This window comes from Sceloporus occidentalis, unplaced genomic scaffold, assembly GCF_023333645.1.
Source record: "Sceloporus occidentalis isolate IW3139 unplaced genomic scaffold, rSceOcc1.0.p SCAF_4, whole genome shotgun sequence".
Taxonomy (NCBI): Eukaryota; Metazoa; Chordata; class Lepidosauria; order Squamata; family Phrynosomatidae; genus Sceloporus; species Sceloporus occidentalis.
Genome location: NW_028316984.1, coordinates 54,892,491 through 54,915,424, shown reverse-complemented (window position 1 = coordinate 54,915,424; position 22,934 = coordinate 54,892,491). Strand labels below are relative to the sequence as shown.

Genomic DNA, 22,934 nt, shown 5'->3' with positions numbered 1-22,934 from the left:
GCAAATCTTGCAATCGCCAGAGTCAGCACCCTAACTACTGAGCCACTGAACCCCTAAGATTTCAATAGCAGTAGATAAATATTTCACATAGGACTTCCTACCTTCTGTGTCACTGTAATGTCATGAAAGCTAACCTAAGGGTGCACTTATTTGGGCAAAAATGCTGGAAGAAGACACCAAATGGCCCAAATTTACAATCACAATGATAGACAAACCAGCTTGATTAAAAACCCAGGAACCTCTGACAAGAGGTATGAAAGCATTTTTTACCATGACAAATCTATCAACATGTCTCTAAGAGACAGAGAAGCTCTTGCACTAATCACTAGTTGGAGTGAGGAGAAAGTAACAAAAGAGGTACAAGGAGAGGTGGAGCAGCCTGGAGTGACACAATGACAATTTTGAGTGAGTAAACATGGCCTCATACTATAAAAGCTCAAATACATGATAAACGCTTTGGTTATTAGAACATTTCAGCCTTACAACATTATTCAACTACTCATCACTGTGAGAACAGGCAATCAGGGAAGCTAATTTCTTAATTAGCTCTGCTCCGACAGTAATGATTGTAGATCGTGTCAACTAAAATCTGTTTGGATTTCTGTAAATTGGAGTCCGACAAGCCTGCAGTTCCGTCTCCAACCTGATAACTCTCACCCCCCTGTCTTTTGTTTTTCCTCCCAGCCTTTTTCCTGTCGCCATCTCGGTATTTAATCTGACACTGCCAGGCAGCCAGGAGAGTTTACTCTTCCCCTTCAAGAGAAAGAGAGTGAGAGGAGGAGAACAACAACAACGACAAAGAGGAAAAGCCAAACATTTAGGTGGGGACAGGAGGGCTGACTACACAGGAAACCTGGTCCAAACCTTTAAAAGCCTTTCATATTTTCTACATCCCTCAAGGCATTTTGCCTTCTGTGGTAGGACATATTCCTTTCAAGTACACCCTGATAAGAAGAAAGGGGGGGGGGGGCGCACAGGAAATGTACAGCTTTGTAAATCTATCACTTTATTTACTTTGCATGTTATAGATTTAAACTAATTCACATCCTTCCCGTTAACATCTGGCATGCTAATTCCATTGCCTTCGGAACAAACTCAAAAGCTGACAGTAAAACAAAACAAAATTAATCACCCAAACTAAGAAGTTTTAATGACGCCACATCAGTCTTACCTGTATCCTGACAGGAGAACTGTGATGTGCTCAGTGTGCTCCTCGGGAACTGCTCTGTCACTCTGAGCTGGTGATGAAGCTCACATATAAATGGGATCTTTTTGATTCGGCCAAGCCCTGGGTTGAACTAGGCCAGTGTTAGACCCTGAGTCAGGTCAAACAGATCCTATCAGATTTCCTGCCTTCCTTACCCCACCTTCTATTTCAGTCCTTTGCTTCACTGAAATGTGTACAGTACAATTTTTCAAGCATTTACATAGTACAAACCTGTGGTTACCTTATGTTTTAGAATAACGTGTTAGATTAAAGGATATTTCTGGGGTGTTTAATCTGAGGGTGAGTTTATTTTGGATTTTAAAGAGGCCACAAAAGCATCCAACAGGATCAAATCCACTAGGATATTCTGCTGCATGTGACTTGTTGAAAGGAATGGGAGTTGTGCAACATAACAGTCGTATTTTTATTTCAGCCCAGATTGCTCAAGAGAATTTGCCACTCGACTTGTGCCCAAACTGCCTAGGAACCACTCTATTATATCTTTCTGGATGCACTTAGGTGATTACTCAGCTGAGATGTGTTTCACACTAACCAGAGGTGAGCACAAGGAATGCCCTTCTATTTTACAGCTACCGCTAACTGAAGACACATTGTCATTTTACATTGCTCAATAAATGGCAAGAGCAGTTGAAGTGGGCGGGAGGGGGGGAAGAGAAATAAGATTTCACCCCTAGCCAGAGCAAGCCAGAATTTTAAGGGCATATGACCAAAAATATTGGAGGAGTGGGAGAGGAGAGGAAGAAGGACCATTCTTTACATTCACAAATACAATAAAAAGGATTATCAGCCATGATGATGACGGCAACACTGGTACTTATGCAAACAGAAGTCTGATTGAAACTAAGCCCCAGGCTCAAACTAGACACCAAGGACTACTGTGCTGAAAGTCAAACAGAAAAAAAAATCTCATAGAATTCATTTATTAAGATCTTTCTTGTTTCATGAACTGCTCAATGAATCAGGAATTCAGCTAGATCAAGGGACATTTTTCTATGGTGCCTTTCATGTACAAGGATACTACATTTCTTCTAGCAAGAAATAGACTTGTGGTCTTGCCAGTATAGCAGCTCAGGAATAAGACATGTAACCTCGCATAGTACCATAGTAAGACAGCTAGGCTTTGTCAAAGCTTAACAGGAGGTTGCAGAATTCCTACACAAGGAGAACACACATGTGCAATAAGTATGCAATTGGCATTGTTAGGATGAGAGGTAACTGTACATAGATGTGTTTCACTACCTTTAGATGATTCAGTTCTCCACTCAGCCATGGAAACCCATTGGGTGACATACTCTCAGCCCCAGAAAACTTTGTGATCATCTTAGATCACTTTAAGAAGTGACTTAAAGGCACACAGCAACTACAAGATATCTTAGAAAGCTAGGACTTGATAGGGTTTCAAAGCATTTGTATACAGAAAAATGCACACTTGTGCAAATTAGCACTACACAGTTGGGTTCCATCAGCAGCATAAAAGTGCTTTCCAATCTGAAGATTTGTAGCAATTTCAGTCCTGTTTATAATACCCAATTCTACCAGTACTAGTATAACCTTTTATTTAAAAATTCTGTTCAATTTGGGTTTCAGTCTTTTCAGAAATCAGACTCACCATTTGTGAACACACTTTTGTCAACTCACTTTTTCTTCATTAATTATTGTATTCATTAATTATTTAATGATTGTAGATTTGTATTCTGATAATGCTATTAGTGTCACCCATCACAACCTAGGCCACAACCTAGCAGAGAGGTCTAACCCACCAATTAAAATTCAAGACCTGACTTTCACCTGTCCCAAGAAAATGGGTTGGCCACATAAAACCAAATCTGAGAACCCCCTATATTTATTTGCTTATCTAAAATCAGAATTCCACATTATTTGAAATACAAAAAGCCAAATTATGTGGGTGACGAATAGATACCTTCCAATGTTCTAATGACTTCTAATGTTGTGACACTTTACCTTACAAAGTGTTCAACACCTCTGTGGTTCCTCCACCACCGTCCTACTCTGAAAGAGCCAAGCGCACTAAGAACAGTGTGTTACAAAAGTATGGATGGGGACTTCAGCCTCAGCACAGAAGTACACAGAATTCCCACCACCATCTCACTAAAAGTGTCAAGCCACACTTAAATCCTTAACATGAGGTTAAGTGATGCAGAAAACCTCCCAATGGACCTCTCCGCACTAGGGTGAGCTGCATTCTTAATGAGTCTAATCAGATTAACATTACAATCCAATCCCTTCTGTGGAAACAATGCAAAATGAAATTTAGTAACCTCAGTTTATGCCATTTCACCCTGGGTAGTTTTGTTTATGGCTTACATGTGGCTTTGATAGCTCTGACTTTTCTCCACAGTGCCATGCTAAAGGAAGTCCCCTGTGATCTAGCTGAATGCAGATGTTAACATCTCCATCAAGTTTCTTTCACCCCCTACCTAAATCCATCCAATCAGCCACAAGTTGAGATAAACTGGCAAATCTGCCTCTGGTTAACCAGAGAAGAAAAGGAGAGAAAGAAGAGGGTGAGAGAAACCGTTGTTATCCACTGTTCCCAAAAGGAAAGATTTTATTTGGGCTACATGTAACTGGGGAGGGGGGCATGTTTGAGAGCTGATTCCATTTACTGTAAAAAAAAAAAAAAAAAAAAAAAAGCCCTCAAAATGCTGCAAAGTTACCTGACTCAGCTGCTTGTAGAAATCAAATTCAGTCAGAGATAACAGCTAATCATTTGTCACAGTAAGAAGCAATTCCCTGAAATCGGAAGGGAAAACCTGCCGCTTCAATCCTCAGGTCTGTCAGATTGCTAGAAATTACATTCTGCTCTGACTAACCTCTGCACTTGGATTGCTAACAACAAGCAGTCTGGTCTATCAAAAGAGAATATCATACAACCAGGAACAGCTTTTGATTTGTTCTATTCCAATAACCTGAGAAAAGTTTATGGACATGCTTTGCTGCCTAGAACTCAATTTTCACCAACCTGCATACTGTTTTGAATTTATGGCTTCGTGTACACAGAGAATAATGTGGGTAAAATTTACAGGCTGATTATCTGCAACTTCATAGTAAGAAAATTAGAGCTGATTTTATAACTGCACAACAGATATTTGCTCTTTTGATACTTTGAAGGAGGACATGCTGTTTGGAAATCTCAATTAAAATGCCATATAGATATTTGATGAACTTTTATATGGTGGAAGCTTTCAAAATGCAATTTATATTCTTTTACACTATTCTCTAGGAGTAAATTAAATGTATATCCTTTTATATAAACACTGTTTGTGCAGCAGTCATGTTGTAAGTTTAATAAAAAATGATGTATCACCCCTGTTTGCAAGATTTATAAGTCACATGGCTGTAGAGGGACTGGGAGCTGAGCCACATTGCATTTTCTATACTTAACTCTGTTATCTATGGTACAAGGATGCTTATATCATTGGTGGGGGGAGGGAGGAAGATGAAGAGCCAGTACATGAGTGTGTGTTGGATCTTGTAGTGGGGTGAGGAAGCTCAGTTTCTTATCATTAGACAAGCTTCTTTAAAAAAGAAAGCAAGGGGACAGTGGCTATTATAATTTAGTACATATGTGCATCTCAGGAGCTTTGCCTTACCCAGGAAGCTAACACTATTAGCAAAACAAGTTTAGGCAAATCTATTCATTCTAGTTTTATTAGCAGGTAATGAAAAGGTGTAAGTTAAAGTGTGAAATGACTTGGTGTATTTTGAAAACAATATTTCAGGAAATAGCTTCATGCAGCTAGGTCTCTTTATATTACAGTTATATGCAGTACATTTCTTTCTAATAATGCAAAACAGTAGTTTTCAGCTGGCAAAGCAGGCTAAGCAAAGAAATTAGATTCCCGATTACAGAAAACTGCCTGTCAGCTTTGTGCTTTATTTCACCCTAGGTTCTTATAGGGGCCATTCACAACACCTAGATGGACTAGCTCCCTAAGCTTTTTAAACCTGTGCAACTGCCTTGGCCTCCTTAGTCTTAACAGTGAAAAAGACACACATAACTGGGGAAGCCAACAGAATATATGCTGACATCTACTGTGCTGAAATGTGTGAGGACATTTATACTGCATAGTTAAGGCTGGCTATCAGAGTAAACTGACTCACACAACAAAGGTTACCATGCACATGTTCTCAATCAGCCAAACAAACAAAAAACATGTCTTCATGGCTTGGGAAAAAAGAGGGAAAGCAGCTTGTGGTCACTTGAACTGACTCTGAGTTAACTGTCAGATCCAAATGCTGTTTATGGGTTGTGTTTCAGACTCAAGCTTATTTCACTCAGTATTTTTGTCTGATGATGCATTTGGCTTCTCTAGCACGATTAACTTAAAGAAACAAAAATGTTTTGATTTAAACATACCAGAATCCATCCAAGTTACTCTTAAAGACTTCTAGCACAAAAAAAGAACTGCTGATGAGTAAATGCTTATGTTGGTTTCCCCCTCCACCAACACCACCAATGGTAGTTACTGTCCTTCCAGTACTTCTGCTTCTCTCTCCAGTTCTGAAAAATGGTTATTCATCTGACATACATATATACACTCAAAAGATAAACAAAACCCAATTAAAACTAGCTGGTGGGGAAGGCAGGTTTAAAAAATAGATATTTCAGGATGCTAAAAATTTGGAAATGAAATGATCTACTATCGGATGCCTGTCTTGACAATATTTCCTGATTGCCTTTATAGAAGCCATTGGTACACAATCAGTACTTAAATGAAAGGGGTGACAGAATGGCAAGGGACTTGGGTTCATTTTGCAGCACATTTGGACAGGTAGTATTGCAACCACTAAAAGGAAGTACAGAGATCCCTGCCTCAGAGCATTTCTTAAGCATTTTTTATTTCCTCAAATTTTTCTTCTTAATTGAGAAACAGCCCAGAGGACTGGGAGCCAGTCCATATAGGTTACTGGATTCAAAACAGGGCAGAGGCTAGGAGCCATCTCTACAGAACATCCAGGGAATTTCATGAGAAGGCACATCCCATTCACCTTCTGCCTGGCTTAGAAAATGTCAATCTTTTCTTGCAATACAGCAGAATATAGGTTGGCCCACCTATGGGAATTGACAGCCCGGGCAACCAGTGGGGCAAAACTGCTTCCTTTACACCTTCTTTGAGAACCTAAGCCTTTACAATCCTCTAGTCTGTCTTTTCTTTTAAACTTACCTCGAGTCAGTTATCACAGAACAGGACTTGAAATTCGACTGACCATTACTAAGGTCCTCACACTTGTGGCCTTTTACTGCCACTATAATTCTAGTGGAACCACTCTTAAGTCACTTGGAGAAGAGTTCAGACAAACAGATTTTCTGCATGTTCCCTCTGCTGGCCTAATAGGCATCATGTAGCTGACCCTTGTAGATCTAGGCTGTGCATATGCTATAATCAATACTGAATTTCCACACTGTCTGCAAGACTGAAAGTTTTGTTTTCTCTTTCTTTCTTTGGCTTGTCCACAGTGCAGAGGGCTCAAGCTATCATGCTAGTATCCATGCTGGCTGTGGGATTCAAACAGGTAACCTTTGGTCTAAAAGTAACTTTTCCAAGGTGATATCGCCAGGTGATGGGGTGGGGAGAAATATTATGGGCTGAATCCACTTTGGAACGGGATAGGTCCAGTTTAATCAAGTATATTTATTAGTTCTTACCATACATAGGCAAAGATAGAAGGTGACAGCCCTGTCCTATGTCAATGACTGAACTATCATCCACTTCACAGGATGCAGTATTGGGATACATTTCCCAACAATATTTTAAGAGCATCCGTGTGGACAACTTATTTTGTTATACCTTTTCTACATTCACAATTAGAAGTGAGATCAGTCATCCTACCCAGTCCCACACTGGTGCTGCAGATTCTTTGGCCTGTTACAGACAGGCCAAAATAAAGCTGCTTCGAGTCACTTTGGAGGTATGGTATTTCAATGATGCATGCATCCTAAGAGTCCAAAAGCCGCACCAAAGCCATGCTCCAGTCCTAAGGACTGGAGTGCAGCTTTGGTGTGGATTTTGGACTCTTAGGACTCATGCATCATTGAAATACCATACCTCCAAAGTGACTCGAAGCAGCTTTATTTTGGCCTGTCTGTAACAGGCCTTCATATACTATCCATTTGCATTAATTATGGTTTGTATATTATATTGTCACAAAGACCATGAAGTTCACAGCAGGATAGCTGCACATATTACCTGGGAGAAAATATGAATTCGCTATTCAGTACACTTTTGACAGGGAGCTACCTCCTGAGATCTGGCTAGTATCCAGCTTTGGTGCTTCTATGAGGTTGGCACCTAAAAAGGTAATACATGGTTTTTAACAGTTCAATCAGAAACAGTGGATTTAACATCCACATCTCCCTGTTCCATCACCCTAATTGCCAAGAAGCACATTGACAGATATTTGTCTAGAATAACCTTACATGTAATTTCCTCCAAGCCTTTCACCTCACTCCAGAGCAGACAACCATATGTATGTATATACACCTGGTATAACAAGTATGTATACAGTTGAACGACATAGAACAGCTCTCATCCAGTTTCTGATTTAGACTCTATTGACTGATAATAGTGGGTTGTAATTAGCTACCCAAAATGTAGTATATGCATTATGAGGAAGATTGTAATCCAGAAAAGCTCCTGCTGAATCTGTTAGACTTAAATGTGCCACAAGATTCTTTATTATTTATCCAGAAGTACAGCACTGTAGTAAACTTTTTGCTTGTCACTTTCACAATTATCAGGTTAGAATGGTGTGTTTCAAAACATGCTGTATTCCTAGCCTTGTAAAATAATGTCTAAGCAAAACATAATTTTTAAAAAGCAAGATTTTTACAAAAATTGAAAATTGCCAAATAGGGAGATGTTTATTAAAACCGTATATACAATTTGCCACCACCACCCAACTAGCTAGTTGTCAGCCCTTTCAGGGAGGAAAGGTGCTATTCAGTGAGAGTAAAAGTATGATTCTCTGGACCAGCATTAATAAAAAATGTCAGCTGGAAGTAGGTTTTAAAAAATTGCTCCTTCTGTATTTTTACAGTAGAGCTATAAATTCCTTATAAACAGAGATCATAATGAAAGTGCTGACACAACCTTTGCTATGGCATCATGAACAGTTGCTACAGTATGTTACCTGGTTCTCAGAGAGGAAAAAACCCAAATAGTCCATGTGAAATATTAGCACTTCCAAATTCCACTATACCATTTCATTTCCTTTTGTTTAAATAAAGGACAGTTTGTGGAAATCTTCAACCAAACAGATAGGATAAAGCTCACAATATTACTTTAGAGAAAGAGATTGCCAAACTCTGACAGTTTTCCTAAAATCCAAGTAGCCAGCCATGAGAAGATCACTAAGAAAAGTCTGTATTTCCCCCCCTCAGGTTTAACTAAATAATGCATGCATACTTTTATTTTGGCATGATGAAGCAATTTTAACCTTTAAAACCCACAAGTACTCAAGAGGGAAAAGGTCTGGTTCCTGCAACTTAAATAATTTAAACATCCAGGTGGAAATGCTTTCAGCAGTTTCCTTTTTGGAGACAAAGGAAGAGAAGTTCACAATTCTAAGACACCAAGAAGCCAAAAAAAAAAAAAGTGATAAAAAGAACAAACCGTGAAATACTTTCTCTTCAAAAGGAAAATTAACTGGAATAAGTATGACCACACAGACAGTCAACAGAAAGCTGTGACATTAGCAAGGGAAATGCTTTGAGAAAAGTGCCTGGCCTGGTATTATAACAAACATCCCCCCCCCCCCCACAAAACACAGTAAAAATAGCACTCTACTCTTTCACCTGAATCATAGCTGGTTTGTATATGCTTAGGGGTTAGGCAGATGTTAGGGGTCACTGGAGAAGCTGTGTGAAAATGTGTGCTGCCAGCAGTCGCCTTCTGAGTTTACAGAAACATGCATGTCATATAAGGCAGAATGCTGGCCTTTAAAGCCAATGAGAAGTGAATGGAAGTGCCCAAGTTGAGCAATTATTTTGCATACAGGAGATAAGCTACAGTCAAGACAAAATGACTAAACTGCACAGGGAAGTATTGCAGAGGGGTAAAAATGGACCTCCGAATTACTGTTCTATTGGCCTTACATCAGGTTTTGATACATGCCGTAGGGTGAATTTGCCTTCTCACTTGCAGATCTGTAATGACATGTTGTAAAAGAGCGTGGGACTGCAGCTGAAGCCCCTGCAGTGGCCTTAGAGCAAAGCTTACAGCCTGAAATATTTCCGTGAAAATAAAACACATACAAATAAATCCCCTGAGAATGTCAGGGAGTGTAAAAGAGGAGAAGGCAGGGAAGGGACTATGTCCAGAAAATGGAGGGGGAAAAACAGAGGACCCAGAAAAGAAAGGAAAACAGAAGATAGCAAAGGAACCAATAACAAAGAAATGGTTTATTATTCATCAAGAAACAACCATGTACAAGTTGAATCTCCCTTATTCAAAATGCTTGGGACCAGAGATGTGTTTGATTTTTGATTTTTTTTTCCTGGATTTTGGAATATCTGTATTTTCACATACGTACATAATGAGATATCTTGGAGATGAGACCCAAGTATAAACACAAAACTCATTCATATTTCATGTACACCTTATACTCATAGTGTGAAGGTAATTTTATACAATATTTTTAATAACGTTGTGCATGAAACAAAGTTTGTGCACATTGAACCATAAGAAAGCAAAGGTGTCACTATCTCAGCCACCCATAAACAAAGTTTTGGTTTTTGGAATATTTCACATTTTGGAATTTGGGATAAAGGAGACTGCACCAGCAACCTGTCATAAACAATTTGTGTGATTATTCAGTAAGTTTATCAATATGGATATTTAACTAAGCAAGATTTGGGAAGAGAGGGTTTGTAACAGGATTTTTGGTATGCCTGCTTTGCTAGACTAGAAATGTTCTTCCAGTCATCACAATGAAGACAATACCCTTCCTGGAGTATTGTTACCCATCATTGACCCTCTGCCAGCACCACTTCACAAACTAGGCAGAGGAACAAGAGCGGAATTCCCATGGTCCAGTTTGTGAGAAAAACCCTCCAATAAGAAACGGCCCTGGAAATTCATTTTGGTTTCCCTGTTATCTCATATACAAACAAATTTCACAACATCCCTTTCTGTGGCAGTTCCAATGGCTTTAAGCACACCCATCAGCACACCCTTTAGAATAGTCAAAAATATATGAGGATGTTACATTTGCCTGCAAGTCAGTTAATATAAGCTGCATCCGCAACTGCAGAAGTTTGACACCACTTTAACTGCCATGGTTCAATATATGGAATTCTGGGAACTATAGTTCATTGTGGCACCAGAGCTCTCTGGTAGAGAATGCTAAATGTCTCACAAACATTTAGCATTCTAGAATTCTTCTGGAATTCTACAGAATTGAGCCATGACAGTTAAAGTGGTGTCACATTGGATTATTTCTCTAGTGCATATACAGCCAGAGTCTGGCTCACTGACATCATTTAATAGTTGGTTTTTCTCTGCTGTGAGGTACAGTCGTCATGGGCTATTTTGTGAATGAGATGTCCCATGCCACACACCTATTTTTCTCAGTTCACATGCATAAGGGAATTAGGCTGTTCTCTGCTGTCAGTGATGGAGTGGGTTGCCATCACAGATGGCAGTATCCTTCTGAATTCTGAGTGTGTCCATCTGAGTGATTCCTGACACATAATTCAGTAAAGAGACAAACACCTTTGCAATGTTGTTTACAAGAAACGGACAGGACATGAAGTAAGCAAGGGCATGTTAATATCTAGACCTTCTCCAGTCACAGAAACTTGTTCAAAGGCTATTTCCTCTTCATATAAAAATGCCATTTTAATTTTTTACACAGAAGGAAAAGTGAACTGCATTTCTGTCATTCTTGTTCCTTTTTGTTGCAATGTTAAAATTAGGGAGCCATCAATCTGGATGAGAGCCATGAAGCACATTTCTCATGTTGCAGCAGAAGCAGAGAAAGCAGAAGAATAGAGTCTCATTGTACCCAGAGTTTAACATACTTGTTGTCCCTGACTTCAATATTCTTAGGCTCATCTAACTTTGCCCAGAGTCACAGCTATAAGTTGCACTACCACACTTACATTTTTATTTTATGTTTGAAATACTTCTAAGTACCAAAAGTTTCACAGAAATAGCAAGAGGTCAGATGCACATTTATGTATTCTTAAAAGTCCAAAGCAAATGTGGAAGATGGTTTAAGGCTGTAAACAAGACTTGTACAGAATCACTAGAAAATATCTTTAGATTCAGAGCTTTGAAAAATAACTTTTCCCACATTCTATCTAGCACTGTCTCACTTGCCTCTAGCCCAAAGGGTTTTACTATCTGGAAAAAAGCAAAATACTCTTGTTAATGGGAAAGATTTAAGATTAGGCACATGTTTCCCAGTACATTCAACAGAGATTTCTGTTGTTGTGCACAGGCCCTGTAGCATATACTTGTACCACCAGTAGTGTTCTTATGGGCACCAGCCAACAAAAGTCTCCAAAATGAGACCTTCAAATGACAGAGCAGATAAGGCCTTGGTGCTTCTGAATTTAAAATGCCTCCTAGTCTCCTGAGGAGATGATGTAGAAGCCCCCTTCCTGTACTGGTAACCAACAAGAAGGTTTTAAAGAAACTGATATACTGAATAAGGAAAGGAGGCTTGCCTATTTTCTACCATAAAGCTTTGGGTCAGGGGCACCCCTTTCCTGATCATCCTCACTTTGGGCTGTACTGGCAAACTCATACCATCCAATAAATATTGTCCATTCATACTCTGTATGAACCTAAGAGGTCTTGGGAAAAACATTATTCTGCACATTCTCACAAACATCAGTAATCCAAACTGATTCAGAGTCTAGTCCTTTAAAAAAAACTTAATCAGACATTCTTACATGAGAAATTGATGCTTTTTTTTCCTGCTAGGACTGGATCTCAGTAATATTAGTGGGGCTAAAATGAATTAGTACTCTGGGTTATCTTGGATTGGGTCCCTAGAGAAGATGAGGAAAATTCTTCACAGACAATGTATAATTGTTTGTGTGTGTTTTTGGAGAAGTGATTGTTGCTGAAGTTTCAATGAGCTTTGATTGATTGATTTGATTTATTACGGCACATGGCCAGCATTAATGAGTTTTAAATTCTCAAAATTTAAGAACTCAAAGACAGAAAAGAACTCCCAAAGTTATATCTCCTCCTTCTTGAAAGAACATGTTTATAGAAGTGTTCCTGTCCTCAACACTTCCAACCTCATTCTCACCACTAAGCACATTCTAAGCAAGGAAAAGAACTGTCTGCCCTTTGGAGGGTTCAGCATGATCCTTGGACCCTCTTGGACCTCCACTCATCCTTCACCAATACCTCTCAATTTTTAAACAAAAAAGAGAGAGAAATAAATAAAAACAAGATTTTTGCCCATTCCATACCCTTTAATAATGCTACTTGCAGGGAAGCACTGTGGTTGGGGGCAGCCCAGAAAGCAATCAACCAGAAGTTATACAATGCCACTTCCATCCATCTAAAATGGCAGCTGTGGTGCTATGCTATAGCATAACTCTCCACAGTATTGGAAGAGCTAAAAATGGTATGGCCCACAATTTGAAAAGCAGGATAAAAATGAAAAATCATAATTATATGGGGGTTGGTGGGAATCTGGTCCATGGGAACTCAGTGCCAACTGGATACTTGCATTTGTACCTTACTAAATGTCTTCTGGATTCCATTAAGACCTTCTTGTAAGAACTCCACAAAGAAATATCCTGACTCCTCAACTTGCCTGATTCCCGCTGAGAAATGTGAATTTTCTTAAGATTTGTTGGTAAGATTTTGTACATATGTGTACTTGCCATGTCTAAGACATAGAGGTCAGCTGAACTAGTAAGTGACTCTCATTACAAGCCTGAAAAGTGACATAACCCAACTGCTGCTAATAGAGAGGATTCTGTGATATCTTCATTCTTATGTAAGGAAGAAACATAATGAAACGGGACAAAAATCTAGGTTTGGGATGATCTCCAATTTCCAGTGTTAGCCACAAGATTTTCTGTTTTATTGTTATTGTTTTTGTTGTGGAAGGGTATTGGAAAGATCATAAAAAGAGCCAAGTTGAGTCAGACCAAAGACCTATCTACTCCAGCATTCTGTTTACCTAGTGGCTAAACAGACACATATGAGGAGCCCCTACACAGGCAATGAGTGCAGTCACACCCATCTACTCTTACTTCCTAGCAATTAGTATTCAATGATGTTGTACTGTCTCTGATATGGGATACAATATGTTATCATTGTGAGTAGTATCCATGGATCATCTTATACTCCATGAATGTATATAACCACCTTAAAGGTTGACAGCCATGATTATATCTTAATAATAATAATAATAAAATCTTTATTTATACCCCGCCCTTCCAAAAAGATCAGGGCGGCTTACAAATACAACAATACAACAATTACAGATTAAAAGCACAGCAAACATCAATACCAATACAAAAACAAAAATAAAAAGCCCCATTAGCCCATCCTCATGGCCACGGAAGAGGAGGGAGGCCCGCAGGATGTTTAGTCGGGGAATGCCTGCTTAAATAGGAAGGTCTTGAGATCCTTCCTAAATTGGGCCAGGGTAGTAGATGAGCGGAGCTCAATGGGCAGCGTGTTCCAGAGGGCAGGGGCAGCTGTGGAAAAGGCTCTTCTAGAGGTAGAAGCTAGCCTAGCCCCTGGCACCTTCAGCAGTTGCTGCCCAGATGTTCTGAGGGTGCGAGGCGGATTGTACGGGGAGAGGCGGTCCTTCAGGAATCCTGGGCCCAAGCCATTTAGGGCTTTATAGGTAATAACCAACGCCTTATATTGAGCTCGGAAGCGAGTAGGCAGCCAGTGAAGATCTTTAAGTATAGGTGTTATATGGCTGGTCCTGGTAGCACCAGTGACCAGCCGGGCTGCCATATTCTGTACCAATTGAAGCTTCCGAGTTTGGTATAAGGGTTGCCCCATGTAGAGTATGTTGCAGAAGTCCAATCTCGAAGTTACCAGAGCATGTACAACAGTTTCTAGGTCCCTCTTGTGGCAGTGAATTCCAGTGTTCAGTTATACAAAAATTGATTCTTCTGTCTGTCTTGACTTTCCCACTGTTCAGATTCATTGGGTGACTTTGGGGTGCTAACATTAAGAGAGAAGGAGAAATGTATTGCTCTATCCAGTTTCTGGGAGCCACCATGGATTAGTAGTTAGAGCTACAGAGTTTACTATAACTCTGGAGATCACGGTTTGATTTCCCACTTGACCATGGAAACCCACAGGGTGACCTTGGAAAAGTCACACACTCTCAGCCCCAGAAAACTCCATTTTAGGTTCATCTTAGAGTCATCCTAAATTGGAAATGACTTGAAGGCATACAACAAGAACAATCCAGGTTCTGCACACCATGCATAATTCTATTCCTTGAAGTAACTATATTAGGAGAAAATCCTCATAGAAATGGGGGATCCTCCCAATGCAGATTGCAGCTTCAGAAGAACAATATTCCCTAAGACATCTGTAGGAGAGGAAAAGGTTAAACTCCACACTTAGCCCCCATGTTGTAGTTTCAGTAATTGTCAGCCTCCCCTATCAGCTGCTATTTATATTTTAAATGTATGTAAGAAATGCTCAAGTATTCTGTTGAATTCAGTTAGGCTTCCTTCCAGGTAAACAAGTCCAGGGGTAAACTATCTAATTTTTCTGATCTCTGGTCCTCTGTTTGGCCAAGAATTTATGGTATTTTAGGTGATTTTATTCCTCATCAATATCATCCAGGAATCCTTTAAACAATTTTATCCTGAATTCTTCTCTTTGAATCCTACAGCTGCACACCTGATAGAAAACTTTTTTTAAAAAAAAAAAAGTCTAATTTGGTCTGAAGTGTATTAATAGGAAGCGTTGATTAAAAAAGAATTAGCTCCATAATCCTACTAGTTGTACTTCTAACAATATTATTTTAAGACAATTAATTCATATTTTAAAATAATGAAATTACTAGCATAAGACACTAAACTTCTTTAGTATATTAAATCAGGCAGATTGCTTCTCTCCTTCTAATTATGAATGTAGCAGTTACAAAAGAAACTGTCATTTTGATGGAGTAAAAGACAATCTGTCTGCCAAAAATGTCCAACCATAATTCTTTTTTAAAAAAATCATCTGCATGAAGAACATGCTACTTTCTTTGATGTACTGTCTTATTGGAAACCTAATTTGCTTTCAACCTCAGAGACAACACATAGCATAAGTTTGTGTGACTAATTTTCTTGGAAATATGAGTAATTAGAATAAGAGAACCATCTCCATAGCAAGGACAGACAGTTTAAAATTCAGAATAAACACTGCTTTGCTAGTTCTTTTCTTTCGTCCTTTGAGCCGCACACTACAAAAGAGAACTGGGTAGACAGAGACACGCATGCAAAGTTCTGTACAGACACTGGGGGAGAAAAGAATGTCAGTCTCTGTGTAAATGGTGAACTTCTATTGCAAAGTACAGAAAGGTTTATTACCTGAGGTGAGCACTTCCAGGGCTCCTCGAGTATAAAAGCATTAGGCACATGTTCTAAGCAAGTAATAAAAATCAATAAACAGGAACCCCCCACCTGTGCTACAACCCCAGTGTTAGGTTTTATACATGTAGTAAGTGAGCAGATCGTTTTTCACCACCCTTCTCGTGCTAGCCTATTCCAAGACCTACAGCCACCGGAGGGATTTCTGGAGCAACACCATTCATTCCACAGAGTTGTCCAGATGCCAACTCCATTGCATCATTGTCAGTTTTATTCTATCTACAACTGGACACGGCTGCAGCCGTAGCTTCTATCCACCCACTCAGTACAGCAACAATTGGAAACTGTGTTCTACTGCTTAAAGAGTTTACAAGCCCGCTGAAAGAAAACAGAACAGTTGCATATTAATGTGTGCGACAAACCCCCTGAAAGATCACATAATAGGGAGCAAGAAGCGAAGGGGGGGGGGGGGAGTGCAATGAATATGTGATGCTGTCCAGCTGCTATAGACGACATATCATCCAGTGGGTTTTAAAATAAATGCATGATAAACATCAATATTCCAAATGTATCAAGTTTCTACAGCAACTGGGCTCTCTAATTGCCATGAAGTCTAGCTAGCACAGGTCAACGGTTGTTACACTGATCTAGTGGTATTTACTAAAATCAAAGTCTGCAGAGACAGTATCTCTGCCAGGTTACAAAAATAACTACTAAATCACACTTATGTTATAATTAAAGAGAATGCCCCCAATAAGGCAGGAAAGAGTGTGAGCATAAACCTTTGCCATATATCTTTTTGCTGTTCATTAATCTACGGAAATAAGGGTGGCAGTTTTATTTAAATGCCATGGGAACCATGGAAATTAGTTACTTTTTATTTCTTTTTTCTTTTTTTTAAAAAAAATCTGGAAACTATGAGAGATGTTTCATTTTCTGCCCATTTTTGTTGGTTTTTTATTTAAAGGTAAGGCTTCTAATTATGATCTAGCAATGACCATTGCTCATTTGGGCTAGTAATGAGAAACATTTTGAGTGTAGGAGAGCTTTGATAGTGCAATAAGTATGATCCAAGTGTAGTTTCCTTTTATGAAAGAGAGACAGAGTGAGGAGGGAAGGCAGGGAGAGGGTGTAAAGCTCCAGAAGGGCTGCAGTTTTAATAGAGCAGAGAAAAGGAAGGCCCTTGACTATGACCCCATTCCCCACTCTCTAAAGGGGCGAGGGAGAATGGTGTTTTATCTACCAGAGGTGGCCTGTGATAGGGCTCACACGACGACGACGGAAGTACCAATTGCGAGTACTTAACACCACATCACTCAGGAGCATAAAAATAGAATAAAGCTGTGCATGCAGCAAATTGGAAATCATGATATAACTCATGCACAGCCACAAGTGACATGAAAATCCAAAATATTCTCCAGATATGGCCCCAGCCCCATTCTACCCTCACCCTCCTGCTGCTACTCATTCAGAGCTTGGAAATGTTTTAGGCAGTTTTGAACTACATCTCTGAAAAAACCCAGCCAGGATGGTCCATGGCCATACTAGCTAGTGACCTTTGAGAACAGTTTTCCAAAGACCCAACTTTTCCAAGCTTTGGCAAATACACAGACATTTTGCAATGCATGATGTCTGTTGAGGTGCTGCTATCCCCAAAGAAGTTAAAACTTTTCCTGTGACATCTTCTGAGGCAAACATTGTGTGAAAGTTTCAGACATTTTCAGCACCAGAAACCAAGTGAGACAGCTGAAGTTGTGAACAGCTGGCATTCAATAGATAATTTAAAGGAAAGTGACCCTTCTGTATGATTTTTTACTAAAGAAGTGTCAGGAACCATTACTTCCAATAGGGATGCCACTGTGGAACTGTCTTGATTATGGGGCGGGGGCGGGAGAGTCAGTTGCACTCATTTGAAAAACACAAGATGGAATCCAGTATAGGTTTGGAAACAGATACTAAAAATAAAATGTATAACATTTGAAAATAAATCCAGAAGCAGAACAAAGTTATCAACATATGAACAATATCTGGAAGAAACATCACCCTTATTTATAAGTATACAGTTTGGAGATATTTAAAAATTAAAATGATTTCTTGTAGTTGTTTTAAAATTCTGTATGAATGAAAACCAAAATATTACTCCTAAAATAACAGAACAAAAATATGCTTAAGAGAATGAGAAAGTGACAAGGAATGAGGTTAAAATGAGAGAGATTGAGAGAGGGGGGTGGGGGAAGAAAGAAAAAAGAAAGAAAGAAAGAAAGAAAGAGAGGGATGGAGGGACGGAGGGCTAAAACACTGCACACATAATTCAGGTTCCAATCCAGCATTGTAAACAACCCCCCCCCCAAGCCCAGTATTGCTAGATGTCATATTATCATTGTCATGTTGACATCATGGTCTATGTTTCGTTACTTGGCAGCTCCCAGTGCTATAGAGCTCAATGCTTCCCTTGTCTTAAAATGACACAGACGCCTTGCACAGACTAAAGGAGATAAATTAAAAATTATTTAACGGCTTTAGAGTGGAATTCCAAACACACTTAAGCTTCATGCTGATAGAGCTACAGTTAAGTAAGTATCCTCATTATATGCATGTAAGGTATGTTACAAACGTGGGGTTTACATCACCCTTCTATCACAGGGCAAGATGTGATATGAGCCGCCTATAGACTACAATATTTTATTTTAATTTTTTTCATTTTAATCAGTTTCCCTTTTTGTGAAAAGTGAATACTAAATAAACTGGCAAGAAAGCTTGCCCCATGCTAAACCAAAGTTCTTTAAATAATGTGTTGAAAGTAGTAGCATGGCTTGTAACACGTCAGTAACTCAATATTGTAAACTCATTACAGATTTTTCTGACGTAATGAGTGTTGTAATGAATCAAGACTTAATGCTATTTTTAGAACTTTTTTGCATTTCTCTACATATTTTTCTAGAATAATTATAATACTAATGAAGTAATATGTAAAAAGTAAAAATAATGTATTGGGGTCTTTTTTTAAAGAAAGACTAGTAACCAACAGTGCTTTACTTTGGGAAAGTACCCAGAAATGTCTAGCACATTACTTTTTAAAAATCTGGCTCAAATACAAGATCTTTGCAGAATGATTTGGCATTTACTGCTAAATCAAATGGTATCATCCATATATAGGTACTATGCATTGGGTTTCATGCACTCATTCTTCTGACCTTCTAGTTTCATGCCTTTCATTTTGCTAATTCCCTCTGTATTATTGGGCAGGGGGGAAATCAGGTAGCAAGGAAGGAAAACTCATCATTTTTGTTGTTGATTAGCAAAGTGTATGCACCACTGTTCTATAAAATATCCTAGACAGCTTACAAGAAAAGGTAAAAAAATAGGACACAACAGTTACAATCATATCAGACAAAACAGGCTAATTAGATAGATAGATAGATAGATAGATAGATAGATAGATAGATAGAGCCAAGTTAGTCTGGAATATCAGTATGCAAAGGGATCTTGTAGCACCTTTGAGACTAATTGTGCAAAAGAAGTTGTAGCATAAGCTTTTGTAGACTTCTGGTCTACATCTGAGGAAGTAAGCCAAGTTTACCAAGTCTAATGCTACAACTTCTTTTGCACAGGTAGTCTCAATGGTGCCACAAGATCCCTTTGCAGTTGCAATATAACAATGCCTTTGCAGCCAGTGAAACGCATGCAGAGATGGACCAGACAGACTTCTCCTAGAGGTCTGTTCCAAATCTTGGGCACCATAGCTAATCTTGCTGCCTGGCCCAAATCAAATTTATACAGAAGTCCTGTTGAGTTCAGTTGCCTTTACTTCCTAATCAAGGTGCTTAACAAGGCAATGTTAAGTGCAATGAAACAGTCTGTGCAAGATCACCAGTTCAAATTCCCTATGCATAGAAGCTGTCACTACTTAGTTTCTTTCCAGATGGCTTTCTTACATGTGAAACAGTGTTGCTGTCTAACAAACAAGTGCATCCCTGACACATCACAAGAGATAAGTCAAGGGCAGTCCTCAGGTGGCAGAGACACATTTTGCACTATTTACCAGAACTTAGATGAGTTTCCTATTAGACTAAATCTCCCAGAACTTCTGTTAGTATGTGCCATGTTAGCTGGGGATTGTTGTCCAAAGGGTAAATTTTCTAGACTCTTCTATTTCCAAAAGAGTCAGCATTTGGTAGACTAAACAAGCAAGAGTAGCACTTTGCAGGTGCAACAATCCCACTGAATGAACAGGAGTACTGGCATGACAAGACATTATTCAATGTGACTGAGAGTAGCTGCCTCCTGCCTTGAGACAGGATATCATTTAAAGAAATAAAGATTTCTCCTAATAGTAACATCCCTACAAATCAAAGTCAACTAATTTGACAACAAAACCAGGTCTTACAGGTACTGTAGAATGTCCTTTAGTAGGCACTATATTACAAACAGTCATTAGTCCAGCTATAAAAAGGTTTAAATACTAATGTATTTTTTAAATTTGTTTTATCTCCTAAACAAGTAATCAATGTACATTAATAAACATAATTGTTTTTTTGGCACATGTCCATTCACTTTCTCAGCTCTAGCAAACACATCAGGAGAATTCAGTAACCACAAGCAGTAGGAAACACACCATCAAGGCCTCTGCAATATGTTTACTGTATTGAGTTACTCAATGGAACCAGCATGGGTGGCATAGTGGTTTGAGTTTTAGGCTACGACTTTGGAAATCAGGATTCGCTTCCCAGCTTGGCCCTGAAACCCACTGGGTGACCATGGGCAAGTCACATGCTCTCAGCCTCAGGGGAAGACAATGGCAAACCTTCTCTAAACAAATATTGCCAAGAAAACCCCATGATAGGGTCTCCTTAGGGTCGCCATGAGTCAGAAGTGATTTAAAGGCACATAACAACAATAAATTGAATTACTCAGCTGGCCCCACTGTTGAAAGATCCAGATGTTTTCCATGTTTTTTTCTTCTATGTGTTTTAAGCTTTAAATTTCTGATGTATTCTCTGGGCTGATTAATATGATTATTGGGTGCAAAGTAGCCCCTTGAAAATTCTAAACACAACAGTTCCAAGAATTTTCAAGTGGATTTCCTACCAGGCTCAGTTGTTGTCAGAACAGACTCTTAAACTGCAAATGTTTACCCTAGTCTCAAATCCCCATTTGCTCTAGCAAACCCCTCACAACCCATTTGAGACTGAATGCAGGATGAATGAGGAGATAGACACATTTGCCTTTGATAAGGTGAGTTTGTTGATGGCATAAATCAGGATATCACTTTTCAAAAGCAAATATGTATAGGGTTAGTGAATACCATTGTAACATATAAGCTCCCCTTGATAATTACCTGTGTCTGATCACTTGTAAACATCCTCATTTGTTTTCACTGTCTTTTACCACTGGGCCATAATTAACCTTTCTTTGTGACCTATGCCAACTCCAGCCTTATTCCATTGTTAGTGCACCACTTCTATCTACCCAAGCTCTCCCAAACCTAGTTCATACTAAATGTTAAAGCTGGTCTAGATCTACCACATCAGACTGTAGGTAGCAGTCTCTAGGTCTTAATCCTTCTCCAATCCCTGCATTTAGAAAGCCACGTGTCTCACAATATCATGGATCCTTGGTATCTGCTGGGGTTTGGTTCCATGACACTCCACGGCTACCAAAACTCATGGATGCTCAAGTCCCATTACATACAGTGATGTAGTAAAATGTCTTGAGCCCACTCTGGCTGTTTTGCTATTTGCTAAAGATTTCTTTATAGTTATTCTTTATCTTATGGGCATCACAGAGTAGACTGTAAAAAAAGAATTCCACTTTTGTTCCTGGAAGCATTCCCTCATAGTCATAGAGACAAATTTCTGGATCCTTACATACCTGATGTATTCTCATCACTTTTTTTTTTTTTTTTGAAAAAGGAGAAAGAACTGAGAAGACCTTTAAAGGAACAACCTACCTCAGATACCATTAGCCTCTCTACTAGTGACTATGGGTGTATCCAAATTGTAGAAATAAAGCAGTTTGACACCACTTTAATTGCCATGACTCTGTCCTACAGAAGTGGTGTCAAGACTGCATTATTTCTTCTATGTGGAAGAGCTGGAACAGACATTTCTAAAATGAAAACAATCTATGGTAGAAAAACTAGAAAACTCAGTACTTCCTACTGACACCATTACTAGCTAAGGCTCAAGGTGACCATAAGAAATTACTTCTAACGGGTCAGTTGGTCTCTCTGTATTGGATACAAAAGGTGCAGCTTCTAGAAAGGGAAAACTCCAAGGCAAACTGCTTTGTCATATGAAGAAAATAAAATATAATTACTGGAATATGAGCAGCACATAGAGGCCAAAGCAGTATCTGCCTTTGACGTGCTCTAAAATATGGGGAAATGTGAATAAAAGGTAACTTATTCAGTGTCAGTCTTACATATTTATAGTTTAAAAATTAGTCAAAGTTTATGTCCGGAGGTTGCACCTACAGGAAGCCAGATGTGTGCCTTCTGCATGTGACCTAAGACAGGCCTGAAGCAAAAACTAGATAATTTCTCGCTCATACTCTACACCGTCGATTGCGGCGGCTTTCTGAGGTGAGAGAAACTGACAGCACTAACTCTCCAGGGCAGAACTTTCCAGTCAAGTGGATCAACGGACTGAAAATCTCTTATGAATAGTCATTAGGCCTTCATTACAAACCCCTCACAACCCAGTTCTCTTTTCGCAACCAAATGCCTTTTGTCATCTTCACAAGGTGCATCATTTAATTACCAATTGATTTCTTTATATATGACAACATGTCAGATAGCAAAATACAGTGTATCTCCCTTAGGGGAAGTAGTCTGTTAACTATCAGCATGCCAGATTACTGAATTTGGCTGTAAGACCGTTATTCTCTCTACTGTGCCTTTTTACAAAGCGAGCATTCCGAAACTCCCAAGTTTCCTGTTTAAAATTAAAAGTACTAGGGAAAGGAGAGGATAAAAGAAACAAGCAGAGGTAGGGCAAAGCTGGAAAATGTCAGGAGATATTGGCTCATAGGATCTTCCATAGATTCCCCTACCCGAAATCCACCACCACCAAACACCTCCTATTTTTAGCTACCTGAATGTGTGTGTGTATGTATCCATCTGTCTATATGTCTGTCTGTCTGCTGAGTGTATAT

The 22,934-nt window shown here is 39.1% G+C and overlaps 1 protein-coding gene across 9 annotated transcripts in view; it reads right to left on the bottom strand.

Moving 5' to 3' along the window:
- The window catches only part of ZEB2 (zinc finger E-box binding homeobox 2), a 195,256-nt gene that overhangs the window by 103,975 nt on the left and 68,347 nt on the right, over nt 1–22,934 (bottom strand). The window contains exon 1 of one of the 9 annotated variants that reach the window (XM_089520078.1): nt 1,172–1,194. The exons of the other annotated variants lie outside the window; for them this stretch is intronic. The gene's annotated coding sequence lies outside the window, so the exon portion shown is untranslated. Of the gene's footprint in view, nt 1–1,171; nt 1,195–22,934 lie in introns of those variants that run through there. 9 annotated transcript variants of the gene reach the window in all.